The 12,929-nt window shown below is 53.4% G+C and overlaps 1 protein-coding gene across 2 annotated transcripts in view; it reads left to right on the top strand.

Moving 5' to 3' along the window:
- Positions 1-12,929, top strand: part of NTN1 (netrin 1) — a 204,466-nt gene that overhangs the window by 167,853 nt on the left and 23,684 nt on the right. The window lies entirely within an intron of this gene.

The following is a 12,929-nucleotide window of genomic DNA, read 5'->3' as shown; positions in this document are numbered from 1 at the left end:
ATCCAAACACCATCACTTTGGGGGTTAGGGCTTCAACATGGGAATGTTGGTGGGACACAGTTCCGTCCATGGCAAGTGATATTGACAACAATGTTAAATGCCATCGTTATGAGCAGGGATTTTGAGTTTTTCATGACCCTCCCCACACCCCAGTGACCCAATTAAAGTGTCCTGCAGGCCACTTGATAGCTTTGGGCTCAGTCTTCTCAGTGAAATGAAGGTGTTGGGCTAATGAGCTATTCGGCCCCTTCCCACTCAGTATTTCCAGGTCCCAGCTAGTTGGAAGGCTGGTTGGGAGACTGTGATCGCGGGGCCTTATGGTCATAGAACCCGGGTGGTTGCCTTGGGGGCTCTTTCAGGGCTGTGTTGAGGGGACCCTGAGGGATTTGGACCAGGAATGGTGCCCAGACCCAGGGGAGGGAAGGCCAAGAGGAGAATGGATGGGGGATGTTGCCTGCCCACTATGCAGGCATCCTCCCTGCTGTGGGCATGGACCTTCAGTGTTGGCAGGACCAACGTGGCCTTGAGGTGGAGGAGGCTACCAGCTGCCCCCTACTATCTGATACGCAGCACAGACTGTCCCCACCCCTCACCCCACCTCCTGTCCAGCAGGACTCTCTGCTGCCTGTCTCGCTGCTCCTAAAGCTACGGCTGTGGCCTATGAAACTAGTCCCACTCTGCCCTGAGGGGTGACCACACAGATCAGGGGCCTTGTGTCTTTCCCCCCAGGGCAGGGCTTTATCGCAGTAAGAGCACTGGATCTGCCTCTGGGGAGGCGCAGTGGGGCACTGCCCCCTTCCAGTTCCTTCCATGGGAGGGGTCAGCTTCTCCCCAGGGAAGGTAATGGGCAGTGTGATGTGCACTGTTTTGTGGGCTCCGCTCAAGAGTAAAGTGTGTTGTAGGATCGAGGAAAGGAGAGAGCTGTTTCGTTTGCAGAGGTTGGAAATGAATCGGGGTCTGAAACGAATTTATTTTGCGCTAAGAGGTATCTGAAAATCGGTGGCGCGCTGGAGCTGGGGCACACCTGCTCCCGAGAGCTGACTCTCGGTATCTCTTCCCAGCTCTGTGTTCAGGGCATCCTGCTGGCAGTTTGAAATTGGCCACGCTGGGAATATTTACACCTTGGAAATTGGCACAAGCTACGAATCAAGGCTTTTTCTTCCCAAAGAGCAGGTGGTTACACATTTCTCAGTGTTTCTCCTGAAAGGCATCCTGGGAGTGGAATTTTGTCTCTTGATACCAGTAGGCAACGTAGAGATAGCTCATCCGATCTGGCCTCCACATTTGACAGATGGGAAGACTGAGGCCCAGAGGACAGCGACTTGGCCGAGGTCACACAGTGGGTTGATGGCAGAACCTAGGTGAGGACCCAGGTCTCCCATCTCCCAAGTTTCCGTGGACCATAGTGCCTCAAGCCAGCATCCTTTCAAGCGGTAAGCTGTGGAGAGAAATCAGACATGGGGACTTGGAAAAGATTCCTCTTGCTGAAGAGAGGTGAGAAATTCCTAAGTGTTTGGGGCAGCAGATTTAGTGAAAGCTGCTTTAAAATTTCCTCCAAGCCAGGCTGGGTTAGATTTCCACTCATTGCCATCCTACCCGCTCCCCCAGCAGGTGGGACACAGCCCTAGTTTCCTGGCATTCCTTCTGTCCCGTGAGGTCACCTCCTTCAGTCCCAGGGTTGGAAAGTTGTACTTCAGCATCTAAAATCTCCCTGCAGGCGAGGACATCTTCACCAGATGGAGAGACCTCTGAGAAGGTGGCGATCCTTTTAGGCCCGATAATCTAGGATTGTCTTGGCTCTGGACTTCATCCCTGTCCTTCTTCCCCTTTGTGGCAAAGGTACTGCTGTGCACGGGGGAAGAGGTGCAGTGCCAGCCATTCATTTGGGTTGTCAGGGGCCCCAAGACAGGGATTCTTGTGACATGATTTATTGAGAGGATGATCTCAGGAGAAACTAGTAAGGGGGTGAGGGGGGCAGGGCAGGGGAAGAAGCTAGGAAAACGTGCATGTTCAAAAGTCTGGCCTCAGCCTGTTTTCCATGGGCGGTCTAGACAGTGAATCACCCCAAAGGAGTTGTCCTGCTTACAAGCTAAAGGGCTGGGTGCCTGCCCACGTAGCTGGCCATTGGCTGTGGACTGCTCGCTGGGATGGGGCGTGTGGATGTTTCCAAGCAGAGCAGTTTCCATCAGCCAAGGGCAGGCCTTCGGAGGAAGTGCAAGCGTGAGCTGGTGGCCGCCACCTCCCACAGCAGCTCTAGGTGGGTATACTGGTCCAGGAAAGGGGCTCTGGGCAAGGCACCCACCACGTCTGCTGTACTTGGTGAGTTCTTTGGGGGGAAGGCAAGTTTTATTGGGATTTGGGAACCACCTGTGGATTTCTGTTTTGTTCACTCCCCAACAGCCCTATGCTGTGGAAAGGCCTGGTGGTTTTTCTCTGGGGCCCATGTCCTCCCTCTGACACCAAGCCAGTCACTCAGTAAAGACAGTATTGTGATCTCTCTCGTATCTCTCTTCTCTGCCACGTACACACTGCTGCTGCTGTCCTAAGTCAAACTCTCCTTACTTCTCACCAACGCTGTATTGGTCAGGGTAGGCTCTGTGCTGTAAGAAGCATGCCGACAGTCCATCGCAGGTGTTCCTGGCTGGGCGGCTCCCTTCCAGGCAGTGAGTAGGGGCCTGGGCTCCTTCAGTCATGTGGCTCTGCCATCCCCTGGGGCCTTGGAGTCATTGGTTTGGAAAGAGAGTGCCTATGGGGGCACTTTTCCGGGCAGGACTGAAAGCGTCTGCATCACTTCTACCCACATCCCGTGGCTGGACTTGGTCACATGACCACACCTCACACAAGGGGTGCTGAGTAGTGAAGTCTCTAAGCCCAGGAGGAAACTAAAATGGGGTTTGGAAACTATGTACAGTCTTCGCCATAGACCTTTTGTTCACTCTGCTGACTTTGGGGTGTGTGTGGCCACCTGTCATCATGGTGCCACAGTTACTGGCATCAGAAAGTGATGGTGAGCTTTGAGGGCCTTTTCTCTATGTAGGAAGCCAATTAATGCAGTCTTGGCCGGGGTGGTGGCCATCCTGCCCGACAGCTGCCCAGGTTGGGGTGTAGCCCACCCAGGGAACTCAGCAGAGGCGTGACCTCATTGGCACTGGCCTAACCAGCTGGGCTCACCGGCCAACCAGCCAGTGGGGTGGACACTGCAGGGCCACCAGCTTCCCTCTCTTTCATGACTTTCCCAGGAAGCCCAGCTTCGCCTCCTTCCCCCGTGCCACTGAATCACCCTTCAGTGCCGACGGCAGCTCCAGGCTGTGTCCACTGCTGGCTCTTGCTGGAGAAGCGTATCCATAGCCAACTGGATCCCCGTTGGGACAGCTTTGTTTCCCCTGCCGAACACAAAATCCCCTGTTCACTCGGAGAGCCGACAAGGAGACCCTGTGGGGCCGGCCCTGTGGGAGCAGAGAGCAGTGAATGCAGCGCCCCAATGGCTTCAGCTTATTAAAGGCGAATACACAGGCTAACCCTGCCCTCCGAGCGGGAGACAGAAAGGAGGGCACAGAGCTGTTACAGCGGATTAGCGGCCGCAGACTGACGGAGGCAGGTGCAGCCTTTTCTGCAGTTTGGAAGGGTTTATGAAATACTGATCCCGTGCTCAATAAATCCTTCCCTTGGCCTCATCCGGGCTACAGCCTGAAAATGGGGATTTCTTGTTCAGCCAGGCTTGGGAGCGGTTTTGAGTCTCCCACCCCACCCCCAACTCCTAGCATTCCTTGGGAATTCCGACATGAGGATTTGTGCACTTGTCCGTTTATACACTTTCTTTTTCATTCATTCATCAGATGCACATTTACTGAGGGCCTGGTTTGGGGGCTGGGGTTCCAGAGATGATAGAACTTGGAGTCCTGAGTTCAAGGGACCACGGTTTACTATGTGAGAAAGATGCCCGAATAGATGATTCTAAGTCAGACGGTTACCTATTAGAGCAGAACCAAGTGTGCATGTGTCAGCAGATACCCCTGTGGCTGTCTCCAGGCCTCCCAATGTCAGGCTTTGCTAAGAGCCTGCTGGGTCTGTTCCATACCCATTCAAAGCCTCAAGTCCCAGGTGGCTCGTCACCCCTCCGGATGGGCTGCTGTTTCCTAATGGCACCGAGACCAGATAAGGAGAACAGTGGCATAGCTAGAAGCTTGGGGTCCTCAAGCAAAACCTCTGGAAGGTCCATCTCATGTGGCAGAACTTGCATCTTGGAAAATGGCCAGGGGCTGTACTCCTCTGGCTCTGATGCGGATTTGGTTTCCATGTCTTTCCCTCATAGAGATGGGGACCCCGCCCCCATCTGTCCCAATCAGACATCCCTCATCCAGCTGGGCAGCGCATCTGCCAGCGAGCAGAAATCTCTACCTGTGTTCTCCACTGGGCTTTACAGGCTTCACCTCCTGCAAGCGTTTGGATCTTTGACAAAAGATGTTGGAACTTGTTATGTGGCTCAGGGTTTCAACGTGCACGTTGTAGTGGGGAGGGAAGGAAGGGGGTGGTTGGGACCTCAGGGCTACGGTAAAGCCTGACCTCCAAGGGTGGAGGCACATGAGATTAGAAGTTTCTGAGTTAACTTGTCCCAGGGCCCAGGTAGCTGTTTCCCAGCTTCTACCAGGAGCTGGTGCTTGCGGGTGCTGGGAACACAGCTGAGGGGTGCCTCCCACAAATATGGCCTCATCTGCAGGTGAAAGCTGGTTAGTCCGTTGACCACCAGAATTGTACGGGAAGCTTCTCCCAGTGTGAACTTCCCAGTGGCAGGTCAGGGCAGCCCTGGGGGGATGTGTGGGAGTCGCTGCCTGTCTCGAGCCCCTGAGACACACCCTTCTCTGGCTCCAATACCCTTTGGTCTGTGGACGGTGGGTGCCAGTTCGGGCAGCACAGGCTCAGAGGGTGCCCTGTAAAATGGTGAGACAGATTTGGAGCTCCGGCTGGGAACCTCGTGTCTGGGGGGCTCCTGGAGACAGAAGAGATGAGTAAGAAATAGAAGCCTGGTATAAAAGATGACCTTGGCTGTCTTGTTAAAACCTAGACATGTCCAGGTGGGGAGGGCAGGGCAGGAGTGAAGTCCACTGGCCTTTTGGCGACCGTCATCCTCTAGGCCCAGCAGTGGCTCTTGGGGAGGACAGCCGTGCCTCTGCCTGGAACATGAAGACTCCAGCACCTTCCCTGGGGGACATGGGCTCTATGGTGACCCGAAGTATATCCAGAATTCTTTTCTTCCCCAAAGCGAACGTGGTACCTTCATTCTCCACTTGAGAGGGTAGGGAGTCTGGACTTGACAGGGAGGGTCTCCGTATCTGCTGTGGTTCTTGCATTTTTGTGGAATGAGTGGCCCCCATAAATACGGTTTTCAGATGCCATAATTCGTTATAATGCCACGTAACTTTTTTTTTTAACCATTTTGGATGGAAATCTTTCCTGAATGTATTGCCAGCTTTCCTGCCATATTAAGCAACGCACATTGAACGTGATTTAACTCCTCCGGATGATACAACCATTGCAAAAAAGGGATTGTACTGTAAACAAGCTTTTTCAGCCGTTTTAGGACTGTTGGCCTCTATTCAAAATGGCCCTTAGGTATTCTACATCTGCTTTTCATAGTTTCATAGTTTTCTGCCTCTTCCTTGCTCTCTGCTAGCCATTCCTTCTTCCTGCCAATGGGTGGCTCACCAGAAGGTCCCCCCACCTAAACATAGATCCCAGTGTACCATGTTCTGGGAATGGTGATAATGACATTTATTATCAATGTTTATGAATAAAAGATAATTAAGCTGTGAATGAAGATCTAAAGGGATTTCCTTTGTGATAGTTACTTGACTGCTTCTAACCTCTTCCTTCCTGCTTCTCACCTGTATCCCAGAGAACTGAAAGAAACTGACAAGGGACCTCCAGGTAGGTAGGGTTTTACAGTCTGGAAGCATTTCCACACTCAGCATAGATGTCCGTAAAGTAAAGAGGATACTGGATGTGCCTCTTCAGTTCTCACATCAGACAGCTGAGGAACAGAGAGGTTAAGAAGTGGGACCAGCATCATGGGGGTTCAGAAAGCCATGTCCTTGGAGTTTGAAGGAACCAAGAAGCTTGGGAGGGAGGGGCACTTTTCCCGAAAGTCTTGAGGGCTGATCTGTTGGTTAAACAGGTGGTTGGTAGGCTTGTGCTGGGCTGTGCCAGACGGTGGAACTAAGGACGTCTCGGGGGCGGGGGGAAGTCACAGAAACAGGTGAGGCTCAGGTGATGGATGTCCTGTCCAACCCTAGGGTCAGTGGTGGGGCTGATTTAGACGGTGGGATGGCAAAGGGAGGTGCAAGGGTGAACCGCCTTTTAAGACCCCTTTCAGCTCCCAGAAGGTGGATTCCATGGCCTGTGTCCAGTCTATCAGTCGGTGGCAAATGACAGAGTAAACCAGGGATGATGGCAAGAGTGTGACAGTTTTCCCGCTGAGCCACAAGAAGCACCTGATTGAGTTCTGGGTCCCTTGGGTGCTGAGGTTGATTAGTAATGTCTGCCATGAGCTTCGACAGGGAAACTGGAAGCGTGCGTGCTGCCTGTTTGCTTTTCCTGCCTCCACACTGGCTCCCAGTCAGCATCTCCTCCGGCAGCCATCATGTTTTATTCTAGAGACAAGTTGCTCCTCATCAGGCCTTTCAAACTAGGACTCCAGAGTGTCATAGCAGCTTTCCTCTTTTTCTTCCTCCTCTTCTCTGCCCAGGCTGTCATTCGTTTCTAAGGGCCAGAAGCTCATCTGCTATTTTGGTGGGGAAGTACGTCAGAAACAGTTTTGGGAAGAGGAGTCTCCTCCCTGGGTGCAGCAGCTTCTTCCTTTTTTTTTTTTTTTTTTTTTGAGTTATTTTATTGGTAAGGATACCGAAGCTCAAAGAGCTCTAAATGACATTCTCACGTACATCTTCCAGTCAACGCCAGAGCCTGAGTTTAAACCTGTATCTCATGACTCATTGTGCATTTCTCTTCCCACTATATCCTGCTTGGTTTTCATGAAATTCATCATTTTTTTTTAACATCTTTATTGGAGTATAATTGCTTTACAATGGTGTGTTTGTTTCTGCTTTATAACAAAGTGAATCAGTTATACATATACATATGTTCCCATATCTCTTCCCTCTTGCGTCTCCCTCCCTCCCACCCTCCCTATCCCACCCCTCTAGGTGGTCACAAATCACCTAGCTGATCTCCCTGTGCAGTAGCTTCTTGACTGCAGTCTACCTGCTCCTGCCTTTCTCTGGCAGCCTGTGATCACAGCCACATTTCCTAAGGGCGTGGCTGGTGGGAGGAAGGACGGGGGCATGGTGATGGAAGCTGGCTCTTTGGGAAGGGCTGTGATGGGAGGATGGCTGGGGGAGGGGGCAGTTACACAGGGGTTATGCCTGAGGACAGGAAGCCGAGAGGATGGTCCCTTGAGAAGGGGCATCCCCTGCATTGGGGTGGGGGGAGGTTAAGGGGCATTGCTCAGTCATCAGGTTGCCCATGGCTTTGGGGACAAAGACCCCTCTGGGTGGCCCTGACCTAGAGTGAGGAGCAGTCGGTGATAGGGAAAGTGTCCCCAGTGGCCATGACCTGGGACACTGAACATTGTGGTCCTGTTTTCTCATGTGTGTGATGGAAATGGCGGTCCTAATGCTACCTACCCGGCCTCCTTACCGGTCATTGTGCAGCTCAAACGGGGTCGTGGGTGGAAAGTGCTTTGGCTGGAGCTGCCCAGGTGTATACATCACCGTCCCAGCTGTTCATGCTGAGCTCCGGTGGGAGCTCATGGATTGGACACACCCGCCCTCTGAGGCTGAGGCGGGATCTGCAGGCAGGGGAGGGGGGGACCCCAAGGCCTGTGGAGCTGGTGGCAGAGCAGGGCCTGGGACCATCTCCAGGGCAGAATGAATTCCCTCAGCGTAGTTTACCCCAGCTGGGAAGGACTGAGGATGGGCAGCTGAGGGTCAAGAGAAGATTCTGGATGGCCAGGCACTGGTTGAGCCGGCCGAGGTCTCCCGCCCCCAGTCGGGAGGGCTTTTGCAGTCCCCAAGGCTCTGGGCAAGAGGCTTTAATCTAATTACATGCTTTATTTGAGCCAATTTGTTTTCCAATCCATCTTGTTCAGCAAGAAGAAAGAGCGTGCTGGGGACTCCTGGCACCCTCTTGTTCCAAGTGGGGAAGAGGAGCTGCTGTCCTCACGTGGCCGGTGCAGCCCCTCGACCTCCCCAGCCCGGCCACCCCACCCCCAAACCGGCCGCAGGCAGCCCTGCCCTGCAGGGAGGGAGCTTGGGTGGGGGGAAAAAGCCCGGCTCGCGGGTCCCCCTCATGAACGCCCAGCCAAGCCTGCCTGTTCCACGCCCTGCTCCACAGCCCGTGCCCTTTGGGGGTCCCGGTGCTCCAGGCAGGACAGGAAGAGGAGCGGCTTCCAAGGCATTGGCGGGATGGGGCTGCTCCTTCCCACAGGGCCCTCCCCACCCAGCTCAGAATCCCTGGCTTCTCCAGCAAGGGCTGCCCTCAGAATCCCAGGCCCGGGATGTTCAGTCTGCAAATGTATTTTCATAATAAGGCAGCAGATTTCGAATCTCTGTTATTAAAGTCCAAACAAAACACCGAAGCCCTTCAAACATCCCTGGAGAGGGAAGGTTTGCTGGCTCCTGCTGTCCTCCCCAGGCAAGGAGCCGTTCTTGCCAAGCTGCGGCTTTCTGTGTTTCGCAGCATTTTCCAAAATTCTTTTTCCGCCCTTCTGAATCCTGCTTCAGGCCTTTGGTTTCCCGCTGTTTACACAGACTTGCTCCTCTGGGCAAGCTCCCATGCAGGCCTGGGGTCTTCCGCCCTTGGACTGGGGGTGGGGTACGGGAATTGTCGGGGCCTCGGGTCACTTTGCCACACGGTGGGGGCAGCTTTGTCCCCCTTTTATTCGACAAATATTTATTGAGAGCTTGTAAGTGTCCTGGGCCCTGGGGAGAGCAGTGGACAGGGCAGTGGCCCTTGCTGTCAGGGAGGGAAGCAGACAATAAACAAACAACGCTGAAAAAATGTAAAACTGCGCCGTGACAAGGTGCTAGGAAGGAACCAGATCCCCTAAAGATGAGTTTGCTTTTGGGAACAGCCAACCATCAGTTGGTACATGCAATACATCGAGTGAGAAATTAAAAAAAAATTTTTTTTTTAAATCGGTATGCCAGGAATATAGTGAGATTGGTTTTCTTGTCATGGCTCCTGAATTATAGGGAAAATAATGACAGCTAACATTTTTTAGTTTGTCAGGCTTCATCTCACTAGAACGTCAAAGGATTACACATTCTTACCCCATTTAATAAATGAGGAATCTGAGGTTCAGAGACGTGCAGTCACAAGCCCAAGGACACACAGCTTAAGAGTCGAGAAGCCAGTGTTTTGAGTTCCTCTATAGCCTACCTACCAACTGCTCCCCATCCCACAGCCCTGAAGCCCATCCGTGTTCCCATCCATGTTCTGAGATAGGCCATTCCCACCAGTGTACCAGATTGTATCCCAGGGTCCAGAGGGAGGCAGTCTGTCCCATGGACACTCCACACCCCAACGCAAGCAGGCAAAGACCCTTAGAAAAGCCCGCACATCCAGAGGTCGGGATGCTGCTTCCAGGTGTCAGCTGCGCGTCCCGACAGATGCATCCTGATTTCTGGTGCCACTCAAACCGTCTCCGGCCCAAATCATGCCCTCTTTGTTGTCAAAGAGCTTAGCAGATTGAAAAGATGCCTGAGCACTTTACCCAGGCTTTCTCACGGGTGTCACCAGAATAATCGTGAGGGATGCTGTGTCTTTAGTTTGGGGAGCCTGATTTGTAGGTCTGTCTGAGCGGTCTTGGTATCTCACAGGGCATCTGCATTCAGCTTGTTTTACACTATGTTTGTGGCCACGGGGGGACCCAGAGTTTACCTTCCAGTGTGTTCCTTGGGTGTTCAGTGGTGACCCATCCTGCGCCAGGTGCTGGGACCAAGGTCTGATTCCCCAGTGGGTGAGGGGGCAGACGGATAATTCTGGACCATGGCATGGGTGCTGAGAGGGTAGAGGGTGCCCCGCTGTGCTTGGGGGCCTAGAGGAAGGCCACACAGGGAGATGACCCAGGAGTGGGGTCCAAGGAAGTTTGCCAAGGGGACCGGTGCTCAAGGCCAAGGCATGGTGGCTGAACCTGTGAGTGGCCCCCTGCAGAGCCTCTGGCTTCTCCAGTCTCTGTGGGGTTAGGGCTCGTTCTTTCCAGATCCTCTGCGCATAATAGGGTTTACCCACTTTCACTCATATGGAGGAGAAGACGTTACAGGGAATGGAGTAAATGTCCCCAGACTGTGGACCTCGGGCAAAAACAAGGTCTTAGCTTTGGGCCTGATATCCTCTGCATCCAGGCACCTTCTCCCTCTGCCCGGCTCTGGGTCCGTAGTATAGCCCAAGAAGGGATCTTGGAGGCAGACGTGCTCCTGTTGGGAGACAGGGCTCCGTCGCCCAGATCTCGGTCAGTTTTATAGATTCTGCCGAGGACCAGAGCCGGGTCACTCCATCTCAGGTCTGAGCTCTCTTCCTCACCTCACGAGGCCCCACCTTTCCCACTCCTCCGCCGTCATTCACCCCCTCTTCGCGGTCACTGAACCGGGGCCTCTGAGGCCGCCTGGAGCCCAGCACACCCTGTTGGCAGCCCCTTCTTATCCTTCAGGTTCCAGCTGAAAGGTCATCCCCTTGAGAGACCACCCCCAGCATCCCTTACCTGTCTCACCACACCAAGGTTATTTCCTCCTGACTCCTATGAAGGGTCAGGACAGGTACTGTCGGCACCACTACCCCATGTTACTGATGGGGAAACTGAGGCTCGGAATGGTTAAGGGCTGCAGATCAGAGCGCGGGTGATGGGATCCCTTTTTACAGGACACAGCTGCTTTCCCTGGAGCCCTTCGCAGGCGACTCCCGCTCACACCCTCGGGGCAAGAAGTGAGGGACATGGCCGTGTGAGCTGCAGGGGAGTCTTTGAAGAAGATTTGAAGTAGGAAACAGTGGGGTTTGCTACTTGGGGAAGAAGAAGGGTGGATACTGGGGAGGCCTCAGCAGATCTGTCAGACCCAGGCTTGATGGTGGTGGAGCTATCACAGCGGGGGCTCTTTAGGAGAAAGTGGGGGGGGGCCTTGGTGGGCTGTGACAGCATGCCGTCCTGCAGGAACTTGCCCCCGCCCCAGCTGGCACGGCAAGGTGAGCTGTGTGGGAAGCTCTGAGTGAAGGTGGACACACTGGGGAGGAGCAGAAAGAAAGGACAGGGCTTCCCTGGGGTGACCCAGGCCTGGCTAGAACCCTCGGGTGGCTTTGCATTACATTGAAACAGACTCCAAACCTTATCCTGCCCCACCTGGCCCATCTGGCTGGTGTGCGTTTTCGTCTCTGCTCCTGCCCGCCCTCAACTCTGTGCGAGGCTCCCCGGCCTGCATTCAGCCCTGGACTCTGCCAGGCTCGATCCTGCCTCAAGGCCTTTGCACAGGCTGTTCTTCCTGCCGGGAACCCTCTTCCCGCAGATCCTCTTGCCCTGCCTCCCTCGCACTGTTTAGGTCTCAGTGCTGTGTTACCTCCTCAGGGAGCTTTCCCGGACCCTCGAGAGGGCAGCACCCTCTCTCCTAGCCACGTCACCACACACACAGTTCGTTGACCACTCACTCTTCCTTTGTCCCTTGGTATTAATGTTTGTGGAATTGGGAGAGGATGGAAACAAACAAACACGCACACACACACACACACATACACGTGCGCACACACACACACAGACACAGACACACCACCATCTCCTAGGAAGATGTAGCCCTTCCTAGGAGTAGAAGCCCCATGGATTAGGAATACAAATGTCACCTCACTAAATAGGAATGTCATCTGATTATGGGAGTCCCCCCCATTCAATTCCCATCCTCACTGAAGAAGAGACTTGCCTCAGAATATTTTTAGTGTTTTTCTCCTTTTTTTTTTTTTTGCTGTGCCATGCGGCATGTGGGATCTTAGTTCCCCGACCGGGGATCGAACCCGCGCCCCCTGCCATGGAAACACAGAGTCTCAACCACTGGACTGCCAGGGAAGTCCCTGTTTTTCTCCTTTTAATACAAGAATGGTATACGCATTATAGTAAAATTAGATATACAGGCAAGACAAAGCAAGAGTATAAAAACCAGCCACACTTCCTCCACCCTACATTTCGGTGCACAGTATATTCTTCTAGAATAAAATTCAAACCCCTGCCATGGTTGAGAAGAACCTAGGGACCCCCATGAACCCTCATCTCTGGCTGCCCCTCCCCTCCCCCAGCTCCAGGCCCCTCTTCTGTTGGTTCCTCACACCTGCCCGGCTTGTTCCTGCCCTGGCTGTGTCACAGATCTTCCTCCTTGCCCTCCTAAATGTCGCCTCCTCAGACTGGCCTTCACACCTAAGGAGGTCTCAACCTGCTCCCCCGTCCCCATCCTCTACCAACGCATGCTGGCCTTTGTCTTCATTCTGTGAGTGTCACTCTTTGGTGAGTGTGGTTACACTCGTATCATTGACATGTCCCCTCCTGCTATAAAGCCACCCTGACTGTTCCATGAGCCCCAGGGTACACCCACACCTCCCAGAGCCAGCCACGTGGAAATCTTGTAGCAAGACTTAAGTGGATGAAGGGGTGATAAATTCCTAGAAGTCGGGGTGCTCCAGTAAGGGTGTGTGTTCTCCAGGGTTTTGACCTTCGAAGCCAATTGCACTCAGGAAAGTTGGTATTGATTTGCACCCCAACTGCATTGTCTGAGTGTGTGTGTGTGCTTTGCCACTTCCCCAGGCAAAAGCCCTACATTCCTGTTGATTTTTTAAAAAATAAATTTATTTTATTTATTTTTATTTTTGGCTGCATTGGGTCTTCGATGCTGTGCACTGGCTTTCTCTAG

Source organism: Eubalaena glacialis, chromosome 19 (genome assembly GCF_028564815.1).
Source record: "Eubalaena glacialis isolate mEubGla1 chromosome 19, mEubGla1.1.hap2.+ XY, whole genome shotgun sequence".
Classification (NCBI taxonomy): Eukaryota; Metazoa; Chordata; class Mammalia; order Artiodactyla; family Balaenidae; genus Eubalaena; species Eubalaena glacialis.
This window is presented reverse-complemented; position numbering and strand designations above follow the sequence as displayed.